Source organism: Grammomys surdaster, unplaced genomic scaffold (genome assembly GCF_004785775.1).
Source record: "Grammomys surdaster isolate TR1022 unplaced genomic scaffold, NIH_TR_1.0 125789, whole genome shotgun sequence".
In the NCBI taxonomy this organism is placed as follows: Eukaryota; Metazoa; Chordata; class Mammalia; order Rodentia; family Muridae; genus Grammomys; species Grammomys surdaster.
Genome location: NW_021620620.1, coordinates 2,113,677 through 2,132,912, shown reverse-complemented (window position 1 = coordinate 2,132,912; position 19,236 = coordinate 2,113,677).

The following is a 19,236-nucleotide window of genomic DNA, read 5'->3' as shown; positions in this document are numbered from 1 at the left end:
CTCATGTCTAAAACGGTACTCTGGTGACTTGCATAGGACTGTCTAGCGTTTCAAATAACACATATGGCTCATGCAGAAAGCACAATATTGCTACTTGATACAGTACCAAAGTCACTCCAGGGCCTGAAAGGGCAGGAGTCAGAGAAACCTGACTGTGGAAGAGACTCTCCCTCCAAGTGGTACTTTCAGGTTTCTCTGACCCCTCAGGCCCAGGAGTGCTATCAGCTCCCGGTTGATTTACCCAGGACTCTGAGCCTTCACTCTCCTCTGGTCTCTTTTTACCTCCTCTAGTGGGTCAACCCCTTTGGGGGTCAAATGATCCTTTCACAGGGGTCAAATATCAGATATTTACATTACTATTCATAACAGTAACAAAATTACAGTTCTGAAGTAGCAACAAAAATAATTTCATGGTTGGGAGGTCACCACAAAACGAGGAACTGTATTAAAGGGCCTCAGTGTTAGGAAGGTTAGGAGCCATGCACTGCGTCATTATGAATGGTCTCATTTGGAAAGCCTTTGTTGTTTTGGTTTTCCTCTGAGAGTCTTCTTTGCAGCTAAGCTTCACTTCCTCTAAGGGAAGACTCTCAGATTTTTTATCTTTAACTCTGGCAGGGGGAAGGGCTAGTGAAGGGAGTCCTTGAAGCTTAAGGAGCGGGCTTGCTGGGTGGGGGCGGGATGTTTTAATCTTAAGGAGTGCAGAGGAGGTGGGTTACCTGGAGTTGGAGCTAGAGGTGGTTGTGAGCCACCCGATGTAGGTTCTGGGATTGAACTCTGGACCTCTAGAAGAGCAGTTCGTGCCTTTAACCACTAAGCCATCTCCAGCCTGTTGAAAAGCATTTGTTGTTTTGGAGATGGGCTCTCATGAAGTCTGGGCTGGCCTTGAACTTGCTGTGTAGTTTAACTACCATAAAACCTAAAAACATCTAAGCTTCCTGCTTCTACTTCTTAGTGTTAGAATTACAGGCACTTGTCAGTCTGCCTGGTTTAAGGAGTGCTGGGATCAAACCTGGGGTTTTGTGTACACTGGACAAGAACTCTACCAACTGAGCTACATTTCAGGAGGAGTGTGGTGGCGCAGATCAGTAATTCCAGATCTTGAGAAGCAAACACAGAAGCAAAGCTCAAGGCCAGTCTCATCAACATAGTGAGCCAGGGCTATCTGTTGTAAAACAAAACAAAGACAAACACAAAAAGATTCCCAGTTCAGTGTGTCACTGTACCCTGATTATCCATTCTCTGTTCCCAATGGTTTTTCTCAACCTGGCTTCTGCATTATTTCACCAGCTCAGAAGAGTCTCTTGAATTTTATGTTCTAGGTTTTATCATAGCCGTGGACTAGTTAATATTCTTTGATTTTTATTTTATTTGTGGCCCCATCCCTTCCAAGGTTGAGGCACTTTCCTTCAGAGTTGATATCTCCAGCTGTCTGGAAGTATCTGTCCTAACACATCACGGTTGCACATGTCAGGGGAGCCACCCCATTCACTCTCTCCTAGTCACACACACTTGTCACTTCTTTGTCCCTCCATCTCGAAGCCAGGTATGGGATGCCTGTGCAGTCTGACTAACCCTGAGATCTTTCTTGTGATAATACAGGAGTGAGCCCATCCCTGGTCCCCGGCTGACCCCAGCCTCTCCACTGTGTCATAGGAAACTGAAACCTCACTTAGTATGTGAGTTGCCTGTAAGTCTAATTTAGGAGTGTGATGGTTCCCTTATCAGAGGGGACTTGTGTTTCAAGACATTCCATGGATGCCTGAGCCCAATGATTGCACTATGTATGCTGGGTTTTCCTACACATAGCTGTGATAAAATTTAATTTACATTAAGCACAGTGAGAGATTAATAATAGCCAATAATAAACTTGAAAAATTATAACCACACATAATAAAAGTATTTTAAAATGTATCGTTTGGGGCTGGTGAGATGCTCAGTGGTTAAGAACACTGGGTGGCTGCTCTTCCAGAGGTTCTGAGTTCAATTCTCAGCACCCACTTGGTGGCTCATGACCATCAGTAAAGGGATCTGATGCCCTTTTCTGGCATGCAGGTGTATATGCAGACTGAGTACTCCTACATAAAAAAATACATACATAAGTACAGTTATTTAAAAGAATTATCGGGGCTGGAGAGATGGCTCAGCGGTTAAGAGCACTGACTGCTCTTCCAGAGGTCCTGAGTTCAAAACCCCAGCAACCACATGGTGGCTCACAACCACCCATAATGAGATTGGATGCCCTCTTCTGGTGTGTCTGAAGACAGCTACAGTGTACTCATAATAAAATAAATAAATAAATCTTAAAAAAAGAATTATCATTTAGCTGGATATGTAGCTCAGTGATAGAAGGCAGGCTCATCATGGGGGGGGGATGCTGCACAAATTTATAGCCTCATTCTACAAAACATTAAAATTTTAAAATACATATGAAATTTCTTTTTTTTTTTAAAGATTTATTTATTATATATGAATACACTGTAGCTGTCTTCAGACACACCAGAAGAGGGCATCAGATCTCATTACAGATGGTTGTGAGCCACCATGTGGTTGCTGGGATTTGAACTCAGGACCTCTGGAAGTGCAGTCAGTGCTCCTAACCACTGAGCCATCTCTCCAGCCCACATATGAAATTTCTAATTTGGAGCATTTTCATTTAATATTTTTGGATCCCAGTTGACAGTGAAACGTCAAGTAAGACAGAACTATTGTTACTTTCATGATAAATAACTGGCTGTCAGTGTTAGTATTCTGGCTAAACTCCACCTCCACAGTTATCTGGCAACACCCAGGTATGCTCCACCCCACAGTTACCTGGCAACAGCCAGGTAGGCACACCTACTGTATGCTGGGAGCCAAACCCAGGAAACTACCTGCTGTTCTAAGAGAACATAGGAAGTTACCTGCTGTTCTAGAAAGCCTAGTCAGTGCAAGGGCAAGGTTAAGAAAGGAAGTTCACAGGTTTCAGGCCCCAGGAACTTAAAGAACGTCTGGTATTTCCTGGGAGCCGGTTATGACAATGGGATGGTTTAGGACAATAAGCATTCAATAGTAAGATAGCCCTAAGCAATGACCCTCACCCAAATTTCCTGGTTTGTTGTGTCTTTATAACCTGCACCCGAAATTAAAGTTTCAGAGCTTGATCAGAACCCACTTGCTCTCATTCCTTGTGTCTCTTGTCCCTTCATTCTTTCGCCCCCTTCCCTAAGGTCTCCTCGAATCCCTGTGGGCCGGGCAACTATAAAAGGGGCTGCTTGCTGCCTCCTCTCTCTCTTACTCTCTTACTCTCTTTCCTCTAGCTTCTCCTTGTCCTTCCTCCCTTCCCTTCCCCCTCTCTCCACGTGGCCATGGCCGGCCTCTACTCCTCCACTTCTCTCGTCTCTCTCTCTCTCCTCTTTCTCCACCATCTTCTCCCGTTTCTCTCCCTACCTTTGCCCTCTGCCCTGAATAAACCCTCTCCTCTTTGGAACCATTTGGTCTGCTGTTGTCTGTTCTAAGCTGCCGTTCTTGCTCAGTTGAGATCTGAGAGATTTAATCTATCTCAGGTTTTCCTTTGCCCTCCCAAGCCAATCATGCCTCCCTCTGCTCTTGTCTCATGAACTTCGTAGAGGAATTCCAGTCTCCTGGTCTGAATGAGAGGTCAGGTACTGTTGGGGGGCCAGACAGATGTGTCTTGAAGCCTCTTCCCTTAGAGCTTGTGGTAGCAGAAACACAGGTAGTGACTCAGAACAACAGATTCCCAGCCTCAGAGCAGATCTAAGAGTGGCCCCACTGGGAAAGAAAGATGCATAGGGGCTGAACCTTGAGTTTCGTTGAGTCCAGTGGTCACTTAAGACAGTATGACCAGGGTTGTCCTGTTGAGTGTGTACATCTGTTAAATGGGATCTTAGTGGTATACCTATCTATAAACTCATTTAGAAGTTCAATATTCTTGGAATCTGATCTCAGGGACCCAGGAGCAAATGAAAAGACATGTATATCATATAAATGACTATAATTCTTTAGGGGTAAAGAAATAATATGTTGGGCTAGAGAGTTGGCTCAGGCTCAGAGGCTAAGAGCACTGACTGCTCTTCCAGAGGTCCTGAGTTCAATTCTCAGCAACCACATGGTGGCCCACAACCATCTCACAACCAGGGATCCAATGGTCTCTTCTGATATCTGTCAGCTACAGTGTACTCATAAATAAAATTAAAAAATCTTTTAAAAAATGAGATAATATGTTAAGTAGTAGATAAGTGACCTATTTATTTCAGCTACTTATCTGCATAAGTCACTTTCATCTGCCTCTGGGAACACTCTATAGATTGTCTCAACAGGGTCCTAATGGGTTTGGCCAGTGGGAAGGACCACAAGAGATGGGTGGAAGGGGGGACCAAGGACAGGGAGCATCTCCTATTCTCTCTCCCTGTCTAGTTGTAGTTTTTATCAGTTGCTAATGCTACTTCCTGCTGTCCACTTCAGAGATTTCTCCCATACCCACCCCTATTACTGAAGGGCTGCCTTAACCCCAGCCCTCGCTTCTGCAAACAGTCTCTTTCTCAGAGTCTCTTCAAATTATATACGTGAGCTCACCACCTTCTCCCTGTCAGGAAACTAATTCAATGCCTAACATTTAACTCTGTGAATGTTAAAGCGATTTCCTTCCAGCCTGACATGACCATCAGCCATCGTGGTCGCTTTGGTCTGGTAGTTATGGCAATGAAATAAACAGAATACTACATCGATAGCTGGGTCTAGGGTAGTGGAGGTAGTGACACTCACCAGTAGAGGGAGCTAGAGGAGGCCCAAAGGCTACTAACCATTACTCCCTCCTGCCTCCCAGCTGCCCCAGATCTTGGGAGACACTAGTACACAGGAAGTGGAAAGTTAACTGAATTTGGGTGCCATGATGCTGTCCCTGTAAGGTTCAATCCAAGATGGAATGAAAATTTTCAAAGATGCAGCTGACTTTGGGTCACCCACACTCCTGCAAGCCCCATCCCCAGTAAGTAATCTGTTAAAGAAAAATCACAACTCTTACCTCAGAGGGAATGAGAGTTTGTTCTGGAGCCACAGTGAGCAACTATGGCCCAGGGGTATAGAGTTAGGTTACCTTAAGAACTATGTTTGATGTGAAGACTGAGACCCCACTTTCTAATAAGGAGTGAGGAAGACGCAGATCATTTTTGAATCTTGCAAAGTCTGGTGCAATCTCAGACCAAGGTCTGGTGTGGAGAGAGAGCACAGAAAAAAGTTCTTATAGCCCATGTGCAGGTGCCTCCCTCCTTTTCCACACAGGGCAAGCACTAAGCGGGCGCAGGCTTTCATGTCATCTGCCACTTAGGTTATCTATTTCTTAGTAAAGACTATATGCATGGGTTTATCTCTTCTACAGTCTACTTATTTTCAAGCCTTTCAATGCATAGGATTTGTCAAGTCCTCGGGTCCCAAGGCAAGTCAGGCTGTGAACAATGTTCTACTCTGACCTTCCAGCTTGTGCAGGGACAGCTAGTCTAGCAGGCACTAGCAAGGGTACAGGGATTCCCATTCATCTGCAACAGGACCTAAGGCAATTCTGTTTTGGAGAGGGAGGATTTTATTTTGTTTCTTACACAATATGTAACAGTTTCACGAAATTTTTATGGTAATAGACCAAAGGAAATCATAAGCCAAGGAACTGTTAACATACCTCAGTGGGGGAAGCAGGTGCGCAGGAGCTGAGTGGAGAAACCTCTGCTGTAGGGACCATAAGCAATTTGATGACACTGTTAGCTTCTGGTTGGTAGAAACTATCGATGGATTAAGTTAACACTTCTTCTTCTTTTTTTTTTATATAGGCTGATCAAACCGCCATCTTTACTTAAGTTAACACTTCTTAAAAGGCTTCACATGACTGTCTCAAAGACACAAAGATGTTAGACAAAGGTGAACGATGATCGTCTACTAAGGGCGCTGAAGTAGTCCAAGAAATTTGGCTCTGCCACATTCCAACTCTCCAAACCACAGAGTTCTAATCAATCAATCGGTACTGCAAAATTTTTAACATAGATGCGATTTTTCCCTTTCTGAGAATGTCCATTCCCAGACTGTAATTTATTTACTTGCTCAACAAGTTGGAATTGGGGGCAATGTTCTTTTGTTTGTCTTTGGTCCCCTATCTGGGGTAAATTGACATGTGTTCATATCTCCTAAGAGGAGTCATACAACAGCCCAAACACCCACAGTTTTGGATATGTCTTTAATATGCTGGTCTCTCTCTGTGGTACAGGGCCACAAACCCCAGGAGTCCTGCCTTAGGATTGTAGGCTTGGAACAGGACGACTGGTTTCTGCAATTCTGTGAGAGAGCAACAATGAAGGCAGATGCAGGTGGTGTCCTCACCTTACGTTTTTGAAAGTCTCTTAATTCCCCGGGGCATCTCTCTGCCCCAGTAACAAAGCGCTCAGCTCCCCCCGCCCTCAGGCGCAGTGTCTGAGTGCCCCAGACCGAGGAGCACAACTCAGAAAGCAACGGTGCTCACTGTGCGGTGCTCACTGTGCGCAGGGGTAGAAGGGGGTGGGAGAATGAAGATGCTAGGAGTCTCAGGTGAGTCTCTTGCGGACACCACGGTGGGGTTGGGGGTCATGCGATAGAAGAGGCAGAACCTGGCTCAACTTCTTTTGGACTTCAGGAGCTCTAAGCAGAACCCCAGAATCCTGTCCACTGGGACCAGGCCTCCCAGACTCCCATGGCCACCCGCTGAGGAAGCCTGGGGCACAGCATTATTGTCCAGAAGAAAAGAGAAGGGTTCAAGGGCTATGGTGGGGGAGGTGACCATTTCTTTGGTGAGGCCTCCATCAGCAAGCTCCTGGGAAACAGGGGGAGGGGAGGTACTGAAACAGTACTGCAAAGCGGTGGGAACCGGAACCTGGTGTCCGCTCCAGTCTCAGTGGGTGCAGGAGCTGGTTTACCTCTCTGTGTACAGGCACTTCCGCATCGCCCGAGGATTGGGATCTTGTCCTGTGCACAGGTACGTGGAAGCACGAAGTCCTCACTCCAGTCCCACACGGACTAGTGGTTTGGTAGGGCAGCTAGCACCTTTACCTGCTGAGTCACCTCACCGGCCCTCCTCAGGGACTTTTGCTATCTGCTCTGCCTTCTGTACAAAGTGAAGGGTACTGAGTCTGGAATGGAGAACAGGAGAAGCAATCCTCTGCGACTGGTGGATGGAACTAGGTTTCACAGACTAGTTATCAATCAGGGACCAAAGCAGAGACCGACTCTGAGAAGACAGGGGGGGAGATTTGCCCAGTGCTGTTCTGTGAGTGGTTAATTATACTGCGACTACCTGGGAGGCCCCTTAATTTTTTTTATATGTATAAGTGTCTTGATTGCTGATTGAGGTGGGAGGGTTCAGCCTATTTTATGAGAAAGCTGAGCAAGCCACAAAAAACAAGCCAGTAAGCAGCATTTCTCTGTGATACCCTGCACTCCTCAGCTAAGTCAACACAGGAGTGCAGAAACAAAGAATTCCTTTGAGGATTTGGAGCTTGGGGAGTTGGCGTCCTGTATGTAAGTATTTACCTGGTGTACATGAGGCTCCTTTCCCTGGCCACACAGGTCCCAGCTTTGAGTTGCCCTTGGGAACATCATGCCCCAACTTTACAAGCCAGGGACCCATCTGCTTCTGGGCTGAGTAGCAGATCCTAGAGAGTTCCACCCACAGGAGCATCCTACCTACAAAGGGTCCTCAGTGTACCCTCGAAGGACTACCCATGGCTCTGAAAAGTGAAGTGTGGATAGGCTACCCAGGCTGCAGAGATGGGGAAGGCACCTCTGTTTTCAGAGAGGTGAGGCATCCCTTCCCACCTCCAGGCCTCCAGGCTACCCACAGGTGACCTTGGTAAATCACTTCTCCGGATGGGACCCACATGTTGGAGGGGACAGACTCCCCAAGATGAACTCTGACCCCCGTACCATGACACACATGAGGGACATACACACACGCACACATGACATAATACAAGCAGTAAACAAAAAGGATGCAGTGTGGGGAGGGTCAAGTGACAGGTAAGAAAAGGACATAAGAGCACAAAGGAAAGAAGCAGTCTCTCGAAGGGACAGTGTGCTGATGGCTGTGCCTACTGCCCACAAGCCTGAGTCTTCAGAAGCAAACTTGCAAATGCAGGGAGAGGAGTCCACCAGCTCCCAGTAAGAAGGCTTCAAAAGACTTGTTCATAGATATTAACTGTGCTTTTCTGCCCTGCTGACTCTTGTTGGGCCCTGTCTAGATGTTTTGAGTGTCCCTGTTGGAGGGCTGTTCCAGGTTGGAGTTTGCCTGTATAGTCACAAGCATGGATCTACCACAGGAGTGAAGACTCCTGACTTCCTTCAGAAGTGGGTTCCATGCCTCCTGTCTGACATCTCAAATGTTCTGTTTCCAGGAGACCTCTCTTCTCTGTTGTTACAGGCGTACATGACCACACCCAGTTTTATGCAGTTTTATGCAGTGCTGAGGTTCAACCCCAGGGTTTCCTGAATACTAGGCAAACGCTTTGAGTTACATTGAGTTACATCTCCAGTCCCAGAGACTGATTTTGGCTAACTAGAAACGGGGGAATGGAGGCCAAGGGGACAAGGCTAGGGAGCCTTTCAAGGGCAGTCTATAGCTCCAAACGGCCAAAGACACAGAACCTAGCTCTTTGCCACTGGTGTTCCTGTTGGCCTTGGCTGAGGAGGGTGTGTATGGGGGTCGGGTCTTCAGGTGAATCCAGCTTTTTGGAAAGGTACTGCATAGGCAGCCTCAGTACACTCAACCTGCCACTGGGTGGCACCGCCTCATCTCAGGAAGGAGAACACTGAAGGGGTTCGTTGGGTAGAGGGCTCCACTTCTATATCAACTGCTTCCAAGCTAGAGTTACAGACAGGTACAAGTTTCTGTATGTAACAAATATACTCAAAGAAAAAGAGGCTATCAACTTGGTGCAGAGGGCAGAGGGGGGAGAGAAAGGGAAGGGGATGTGATGGAATTCTATTTCAATGAAAACATTTTAAAAATAAAAATTTAAAAATAAAAGAAATATTTTGAAGCAAAAATTTAAAAATACATACACATACGAAGAAATAGTTCCTGCCCTCCAGGAGCCCACAGTGGAACGAATGCTTAGATAACAAATTACTTGCTCCAATAACAGACATAATTACTTGCTTCAGCAGAAGAGTAAGGAACAACAGGCTCCAACAGAAGGACCCAGGGGAGGAGGCCAGCCTCTGATTCAACTGTAGCCCATTCTAGGACAGGACATTTCTGGTGGTGCCTCTTGCCCAGAGCACTTGGAGCAGGTGTCTTGGGAGTAGGGGTTGGGAGTGTGCTCCAGGGAAGGTTTTCAGAGTTCCTAGGAGTGAGGACTCTGGTAGCTGAGGGCTGGTGAACTCTGCCAGCTGCCTGACTCAGGTGGATAAGGTGGCCACTCTGTGTAGGTGCTCCATCACATTACCCTGGAGTCGTGTTTGTTCGCTTAACAGTACTTACCTAAGCTCCTGGTGTTAGGACAACTAGAACATTCTGAATAATAGAAATTGTTCCAAGTATCCCCTCTTACCCCCCAGGAAAGGAATAGAAGGGGACCTTTGTCCCCTTGCTGTGCCTTCCTGGGGTTGGATCTCTTGTCCCAAGTTTTCAGCTTGTACTTGACCCTGACTCAGGGGCTCTTGGGGCTCAACGGCTATGTCTGTGGAAAGGTTCCTTCCTGGTGGGCTGGAGGAGGTAGGGATAGTGTGGGATGGGGGGGTTCTCCTCTGCTAACTTCAGCCAGGAAGGAAGGCACCATTGCTAGCCAGCATGTCTTTATCCTTGGACAGCAGTCATCCTCCAAGGTGTCTGTAAAATAGGAGAGCCCAGGTTTGCAGTAGAGACAGTTAAATACCTAAATACTTAAATGTTAGGAGCTGAGTCCGCCATTGCAAGATGGCGCCGGTTTCCTGCTTCCTGGTTCTTCTTGCAAGCCTTGCTTGAATGTGCGCCTGCGCAAGGCGCGAAAACCAGTATGCTAATTTGGCGACATCATAAGAGCCAATGAGTGTGTGGCACGTCTCCTAAAGCTCTATATAAGCCATAGGCTTTTGGGGCTTGGGGTCCCTCGCCTCACTACCATCTAAGAGAGCTGTAACACTACCATCTAAGAGAGCTGTAACACTAAAAGAGCTGTAACAATAAAACTGCTGTCAGAAGAATCCTGAGCGTGGCATTCTCCTTTTCGGCGAGGCGGCGCCCCGCACTTAAAGGCAGGACAAAGTCTATATTTCCCTCTGGGTAAGTGGCACATACATCTACCTAATGCATCTGTCTAAGGCTAACATCCTGGAGCCTGAATTAAGAGAACTGTTCCAAGTTTGAGGTCACCGAAGTCTGCACAGCAGTACTAGGCCAGTCGGGACTGTATAACAGGATTCTGTCTATAAATAAATAAATAAATAAATAAATAAATAAATAACTTTGTAAAGTTCGTGTTTTTACATACTCTCTTAACTATAATGGGGTTGAAGTCCATATTCAAATATTTTAACTAAAGTCACTTTGGAAAAATCAAAACCCAAGTGGAGATGAACTGGCTAAGCTTTTGGGTCTTATTGGTTTGAAGACTGGGTCTCAGTTATCTATACTGAACCTGTAGCAATATTCCTCCAGTGGCTGAGGTTTGAGACTGGCTCCTCCAAGCTTAGCATGGTTGGTGAGGGCTGATGGGAGATAGGGTAGGGTGGGGTGGGTGGAAGGGTGGGTGCGTTGGGGTTGGATACTACTGTTTTCCTACGTCCAGCCTCAAAGTTAGCTTTGCTCACCCTAGCTAGGGAACACAGGTCAATATTCATTTGGTCAGTGTGTTCAATTACATGTCCACACAATTGCAGTGGTCCAGAGAAGCTTTTATTTCCTTATTTCACTATGAAACAGCAGGAAACAGGATGATAAGGGAAGGGGAAAGGGGGAGTTTATGGGCAACAAAGCATTTTCCTCTCTAGCCAGGCTTTTACCTCAGCTGGCTTCTAAGCAATTAGTTTTGAAAAATGTCTATGTAGTCGAGCCTGGTGGCACATGTGTGTAATCTCTGCACCTTAGAGACAGAGGCAGATGATTTCCTCGTGGCCCAGCCTGCAGAGTCAACTCAGTGCAGCCAAGGCTACCAGATAGGGAGACCTTGTCTTTGAAACAATGAAGGGGAGGGATTAAAGAGGGAAGTAGCAATCAGATCAAGGCCTTTGGGTGCTACCCCGTGAAGGCAGATTGTATGTAATTAGCCTCCAAGTTAATAAGAAGCTATTGGCTCAAACCAGATGGTGTACTTCAGCTTTATGTGCTGAACGAGGAGCAAGGAGATTGGCAGGTGTGTGTGCACGTGTGCGTGCGTGCGTGCGTGCGTGCGTGCGTGCGTGCGTGCGTGCGTGTGACTGTGCAGTCAAGTCAGGAAGTTCTACTATAACTCTGACTTCTGTGAAACAGCTGATTAGTATCCAAGCTTCAGACAAGCTTTCCATTTAACTTTTATTCTAATGAGTCGCTTTCTCTCCCAGTGGGAACAGCATTGCTGTAAGACTCCCCAGGAGGAAAGGTAATTGATATATTTTTTTTAAAGATTTATTTATTTATTATTTCTGAATACACTGTAGCTGTCTTCAGACACACCAGAAGAGGGCATCAGATCTCATTACAGATGGTTGTGAGCCACCATGTGGTTGCTGGGATTTGAACTCAGGACCTCTGGAAGAGCAGTCAGTGCTCTTAACCACTGAGCCATCTCTCCAGCCCGGTAATTGATATTTTTAATGCCAAAAAAAAAAAAGATGAATTTAACTGATATTTCAAATAAGATGGATACAAAATGTGGTTGAAAAGCTGGTGAGATGGATTGGTGGGTAGAATTTGTTATACAAACTGATAATCTGGATTTGATTCCCATAATCATAATAATAATAATAAATAATATGTTTCCTACCTGTAACCCCAGTACTTGTACAGGCAGAGACAAGAGAATTGACCAGCTATTTCACACAGGCAGTGCAGGTACAGAAATAAGAGACACTCTGCTTCAAAAATAAGGCAGAAGGAAAGAGCTGGTTCTCAGAAAGTTGTCTGACCTCCATACATGTGCAGTGGCACACGAACACACAAACCTACACACACACACAAATTGATTACAAGTAACATACTGAGTATTAGATGGAGTTTTCTTCAGGAAATTGAAGATTTGATGCACAGCTAGCTGCCCATTGTTGGGCTACTTGGACTACAGACTAAGTCATTAAAATAAATTCCCTCAATATAGAGAGCCATTCCATAAGTTCTGTGACTCTAGAGAACCCTGACTAATACAGGGCTGTTGGCCTTTCCCTTTCTGCCCAGATAGCTTGAGTAGTCAGACATCCAGGTAAACACCATTATACCAGCACTGGCTGCTTTGAACACTCATGGACATCTTGGGGATGCTACCTGATAATCACAGCTGATTGTTCCCATTCCCAAGGGTGTAACCCAAACAACAACTATTTTAAGCAACTAATGCTGGTCCCCCCCATAACTGTTTTCATAAAGTTGAGAGGGAGAACATTCAATTGATAGTCAACTAGAGCAATCCTTTGACCAGTGCTCAAGGGATAATGCTATAAAAGCCCCCCTGTGATTGGCACAAGCACATCTCTTCTCTCTACATAAGCAAGCCATTTAGCTCAGTTTGTGAGCTGGCCAGGAGACACTCGCCCGTGTTGCACCCCCTGGTGTTGCAACGTTAGGCCCTGTGAGAAGCTTCTCTCAATTGGTCTTTCTTGTCTGCTTTTAGTAGAGTGAGCAGAGCTGGAGACATGAAGAAACAGTACCAGTGGTATGGATGGTGGAATGTCATCGGTGACCGCAAAGCAGCTGGCAGGCTGAGCCACAGCTGGGGATTGCCAGCAACCTTGACAGAGGCCATGAGGTCATCAACAACAGTAGTAGAAGCAGCAGCTACGGCCTTCAGGACTTAGGCACCAGGTTCCTGCGATCTGACACTGGCCACTGTCAAGGGCTGGAAAACCAGCCACCCTTTTCCTACAATCACAACCATTTCCATGTAGACAAAGGGGAAAGCAAGTATCAAGGGCCAAGAAATCTCCATAGTCTAGAACTGCACAGGAGTTGTAACTTGTCAAAGTAGGGTTGAGGGCTGAAAGAAACACTAGAGGGCACCACCGGCCACAGCTCCCAGCTGTCTGTTGCTTCTAAACTTTCTGAAGAGCTTCTTGTCTTCACATGCTTTCTTTCTCTCCCTCTCTCCCTCGAATCCCCTTCTTCCTCTTCCTCCTCTTCTTCCTCTTCTTCCTCCTCTTCCTCCTCCTCTTTCTTTTTTGTGGTTCTAGGAATCAAACCAAGGTCTCACATATGCTAGGCAAGCACTCTATCCCTGAGCTACCTGTGTGTGTGTGTGTTATTTAGGGGCAAGGTCTTCCTAAGTCACTCAGGCTGGCCTTGAATTCATTCTATAGCTTAAACAGGCCTTGAACGCTCAAATTCTCCCACCTCAGCCCACAAAGTAGCTGGACTTACAGACCTGCTTCACCAAGAGGGCTGCCCCTCCTATCATTTCTCTCTCAATAAAGCAATCAGACCAGCCAGATGCTGGGTAATCTAAATAGACTCACCAACAAATCTGGCAAAATTATAGGCAAGAACATTAAAACAGTTTTATAGCTATGTTCAGATATTTTAAATAAATTATGAACCAAATAAATATAATTTTAAAAGACTCGAAACAGTGAACAGTTTCCAGTGACCTCTGGGACATCATCCAATAATCTAGTCTGTACATCATTGAAAATCCAAACTTAGGAGAAATATATAACAGAAAACAACAACAACAAAAACAGTTGGCCAGGCAGTGGTGATACATACTTTTAATCCCAACACTCAGAAGGCAAAAGCATGTGGATCTCTGAGTCTGAGACCAACCTCTCTACAGACTGAGTTTCAGGACAGCCAGGGCTGCACAGTGAAACCCTGTCTTGAAAAAACAAACAAACAAACAAACAAACAAACAGAAAGTTGAAGAAATAATGGCTCAAAAATACTTTTAAGCTAGATGTGGAACCACTTACCTGTCATGCTAGCACTCAAAAGGCAGAGGAAGGAGAATCTAGGTTTGGGAGTCAAGCTTAGCTTCCACTTTCACAGCTAAGACCCTGTTTGAAGGAAAAGAAAATCCCCTAAGTGATGAAAACTCTTTGGCTATAGACCCAAGAGAAAATGGGTGAGTGTGACAATCACCACGAGTAAGACACATTAAGTAACAAAACTGCTGAGTGTCAAGATGTGATTTAAAGAAACTACTAAAAATTATCTGCAGATGAAAAGAAGGAACCAGATAAAAAGAATCAAGATGTTTCCCTGTCAAAATCTGTGAGAAGCCAGGCGGTGGTGTCGCACGCCTTTAGTCCCAGCACTTGGGAGGCAGAGGCAGGCGGATTTCTGAGTTCGAGGCCAGCCTGGTCTACAGAGTGAGTTCCAGGGCAGCCAGAACTACACAGAGACACCCTGTCTCGAAAAAAAAAAAAAAGTCTGTGAGAGAACACAACAGAGCTCTCTCCTCTCTGCCCTTCATTGTCCCTCCCCTCCAGCCCCCTGCCCCACCCCCACCTCTATTCCTCTCTTCTGTTTTCTTTTTTGAGATAGGATCACATTCTGTAGTCCTGACTGGCCCCAAATCCAAACTCACGATTCTCCCGCCTCTGAGATTACAATCATTCACCACCATTCTTGGCTATTTTAGAACATCCTAAAAGGATAAAAATTTTGTCCACCTGGGATCTCATATCTATAATATGTTGTTATAAGTAAAAGTAAGAACAAGTTTTCAGACACATAGAAGTACACAGAATAAAAAAAAAAAGAATGAGAGAGGGAGAGGGGGAGGGGAGAGAGGCGAAGGGGAAGAAAAAGGAGGGAGAGATATATGTCGAGATAGCAGGTTCAACAGCTATTAAAAGTAGAGAGACTGGAGAAACATCTCAGAAGTTAAGAGTCCTTGCTTCAGAAGACCTGGATTCAAATCCCAGTACCCACATGGTGGCTTATAACTCTTTGTAATTCTGGTTCCAGGCCACCTGACACCCTCTTCTAGCCTCCTCAAGCATTAGATTAAAAAAAAACAACAACAAAAGCAACCCAACAACAACAATAAAACCAACCCAAGTGGATTGTAAAATGTGAATGAGGATTCCTGGAAAGAAACTCTGCCTGCAAAGACTGATAGCCAATTAGAACAGCAGGAATGTGAAGGTTGGAATGTTGCAGGTCCAGTGGGTAATTACACCTTATCTTGGACTAGCTTAACCCAGGTTTCTTTTCTTCAGGCGAACCCTGAACAATCCCAAATACAATGGATGTATTATTAAAGTCTGAGGTAGACATCTTTTAAGCTTATTACAAAAGGAAATGCTGGGCTGGAGAGATGGTTAAGAGGGCTCACTGCTCTTGTGAAGGACCCTAGTTCAGTTCCCAGCACCCACATAAGGCAGCTCACAGTGACCCATATAGCTTGTCCCACTCTAGGGAGTCCAACGCCACCTTAGGTCGTGTCTCAAGCATCTGCACTCTCGTGCTCTTACATGCAGACAAACATTATGTTACATAAACGCATTAAAAAATAAGTTTGAGTGTGGCGAGCAGAGGCTCTGCCTTAGTGGCAAGGAATCTAGACCATGGTGGCCACTGATACACTAGTCCCAGAGGAGAGACATCGCCGAATAAAGAAAAGAAGAAAAAAGAATATTAGATGTTTCTATTTCTCCAACAGACTCAAAATATCATTATTCAAGATCTTAGTCAAGGTCAAGAGAAAGAAAACCAAAGTCAGATGCTGACGGAGGAAGAAGACCAAGGAGCTGGAGCTGGAGCAAAGCCAGAGCTGACCCAGGAAGAGAACACGCTGGAGACTGCCTACTCAGATAAAATAAAAGCCGGCCTCACGATAAGCGCCAGCTTCAAACAGGCAAGAAGACGCAAGTCCAAAGATAAATCTCCCAAGAGCCACAGTCTGAGGATCACAATGACAAAGAACATTCTGATAAGGGGAGAGAACAACGAAATTCTTCTGGGACTCAAAGAAAGGCAGAAGCCCTGCAAGACCCAGGTCTCGGGAAGTCCATTGCAGTAGAAGCAGGAACTGTGGCAGCACACCGGCTGGGGGTGGGGTGAGGGTGGGGAGGTATGGGCAAGACCCAGACCCACACACAGAGGAATAGGTGTCACATCTTTGGTGTATGGAACAAATACAGGTTAAAAAAGAGCACAGATTTATTTGATTTTTGTGACTTAATAAACTTCCTGTCCTGGTGTCAGCTTCCTGTTCATATGCATGGGTGTGGTTTTGATGTTAATTTTTCTATTAAACTTGACAGGACTATACAAGGACAATAAATAAGTGAACAAATGAATAACCAACCAAATAAATAATAAAAATAAAAGACAGATGATCTCTTAAGACAGAAAGTACAAAGGAAAGATTTGATCAGAGAGTTAGAAGGGAGGAGCTGGGTAGATGACTCAGGAAGACACTTGCTTCAGGCCTGATGGCCTGCCTTGTACCCACGTGATGGAAGGAGAAGACTGACTCACAGGGTGTCTTCTGACATAAGTGCAAATGTACATACAGAACAAACAAATAAATGTATTTTTCTAAAACAATTCATTAATTTTAGAAAAGAATATATATAGATCAAGAGAGGACTTGAGAGCCCAAGAGTAAGCTCTCACATCCATGGTCAGTTGAATGTGGCACTCTGTCAGGACAGTAGCTGGAGAGTGGCCTAGAGAGTGGCTGCCCTTTATGGAGGATCTGAGTTTGGTTCTCAGCATAGAGGCTCACAGCCATGGACAGCAGGTGTGTTTGTGGTGCACATATATAAATGCAGGCAAACCACTCATACACATTAACTAAAATAAATCTCTTTTCAATGTTTAGGACAATTCAATGGAATAGGGTGGTCTTTTAAACAAACAGGTATTGGGGAGAATTGGATATTCACATGCAGGAGAATGAGGTTGGATGTTTATCTTATGCCCTACAGGAAAATGGGCTCCAGCTGGATTATTTTTCTAAGTGTAAGATCTTTGAGTATGAAACTCCTAGAAGAAAACATGGATTGAAACCTTCCTAATGTTGGTGTAGGCCAGGGTGATGTTATGACAGTAAAACAAGAAAGGGAATTAAAAGAATAAATCAGACTTTGTCAATGTTCCCCCAAAGGACTCAAAGGCAACATCAAGACAGCCCACAAAATAGAAGATGGTTACAAATCTCAGGTTTGATGAACACTGCTTATTTCTAGAAGTTGCAAAACATTCTTGCTGCCTAACAATAAAAAGACAAAGAAATTGACAATGGACAGAAGGCTCAAATAGACATTTCTCCAAAGACACACAAATTGTCAATAAGCAAAGGACATTAAGGAAATGAAAACCAGAACTGCCAGGAGCTGGAAGAGGTAGCACAGCCCTTGGGAGAATGAGGCAGGAGGATTGGAGTTTAAGACCTGCCTATGATGCAGATGAAAATCCTGTCTCAAAAGGCCAGAAACAACAAACAAACAAAATCAACAGACCAAATAACCCACACTGAGACATCTCCACACTCACTGCAGCAGCTGTAGGCTTTGTTGGTTTTGTTTGAGGATGGTTTTGCTTTGTAACCTAGTCTGGTCTAGAACTCAAGACCCCCGTGATCCAGTCTCCAACTCCTTAGTGTTGGAATGAGATGGCTGCACCACTATACCCAGATTTATGTAATTACCTTAAATGAAAAATAGCAAATGCTGATGAGAATGAGAAAGGATGCTGGACCTTCACGTTACTGGTGGGAATGTAAGATTGTATAACTTCTGTGTGAAAGTGCTTTGAAGTTTTAGATGTAGATATATTACATTTAACATTCATGTAGATAATATATGTAAAATTATCATTTTATCAGAAATTCACTAAATACCTATCCAAGAGTATTGACACTCATGTGCTGGAGATATAGGTTAGTGCAGAGTGCTTAACACATATAAGGTTCTGGGTTCTATCCCCAGTACCACAAAAAGAAGGAAGGAAGGAAGGAAGGAAGGAAGGAAGGAAGGAAGGAAGGAAAGAAGAACATATTCATACAAAAACTTTCACATGAGTATCCATGGCATTATTCATAATAAAAGAGAAAAGGTATTTTGAATGTCTACTTATGGATAAGCTTGACAAGCAAAGAATTATTCTGGGGCTGGAGAGATGGCTCAGTGGTTAAGAGCACTGACTGCTTTTCCAGAGGTCCTGAGTTCAAATCCCAGCAACCACATGGTGGCTCACAACCATCTGTAATGAGATCTGATGCCTTCTTCTGGTGTGTCTGAAGACAGCTACAGTGTACTTACATATAATAAATAAATAAAAATTAAAAAAAAAAAAAAAAAAAAAAAAAGAATTATTCTATAATAAAAAAGGGATGAAATATTGATTTGCTACATCATGAATAATACCAAAGCATTTTACTGGACCAGGATATAGCTCAAAGATAGAACACTTGCCTGATACTTGCAAGGTTTTGGGTTCTATTCCTTCCCTCCCAGTACCGGAATGAAAAGCACATTAGATGAAGTGAAAAAATAGAACTGTAAATTATGATTCAATTTATAGGAATTATCTAGAATGGGCAAATCAATAGAGAAGGAACATAGATTAATGGGGAGGAAGGACTCGGCTAGCCTGGAGCTCTCTATATAGCCCAGGGTGGTCTCAGACTCTGTGACTACATAGTTCCCAGAAAAGCAGCACAAACTGCTCCTTTTAAAAAGATGATTTGGGTTTGTGTTTATTTTATGTGTATGAGTGTTCGTCTGCATGTGTGTCTAGCCACCAATGTGCTTGGTACTCTCAGAGGGCAGAAGAAGGCATCAATCAGATCTGGAACAGGGGTTACAGATGGTTGTGAGCCACCATGTGGGTTCTGGGAACTGAACCTGGGTCCTCTAGAAGAACAGCCGGGGCTCTTAATGACAGAGTCATCACTCCAGCCCCCACAACTACTCCTGAACTTAGGAAAATACTCAGCTTCACTCCCAATGGGAGAAATGCAGAGCTAAGCTACCCTGGGATCTCAGGCCTCACCTATCAGATTGGCAAAAACTCAAAAAGCTGACAACACACCCTGAGAGCTGTGGGAAAGCAGGATGCTCATGCATAGCTTGTCCAGATGCAAGATGGCACCACCCCACAAGGAAGAACTT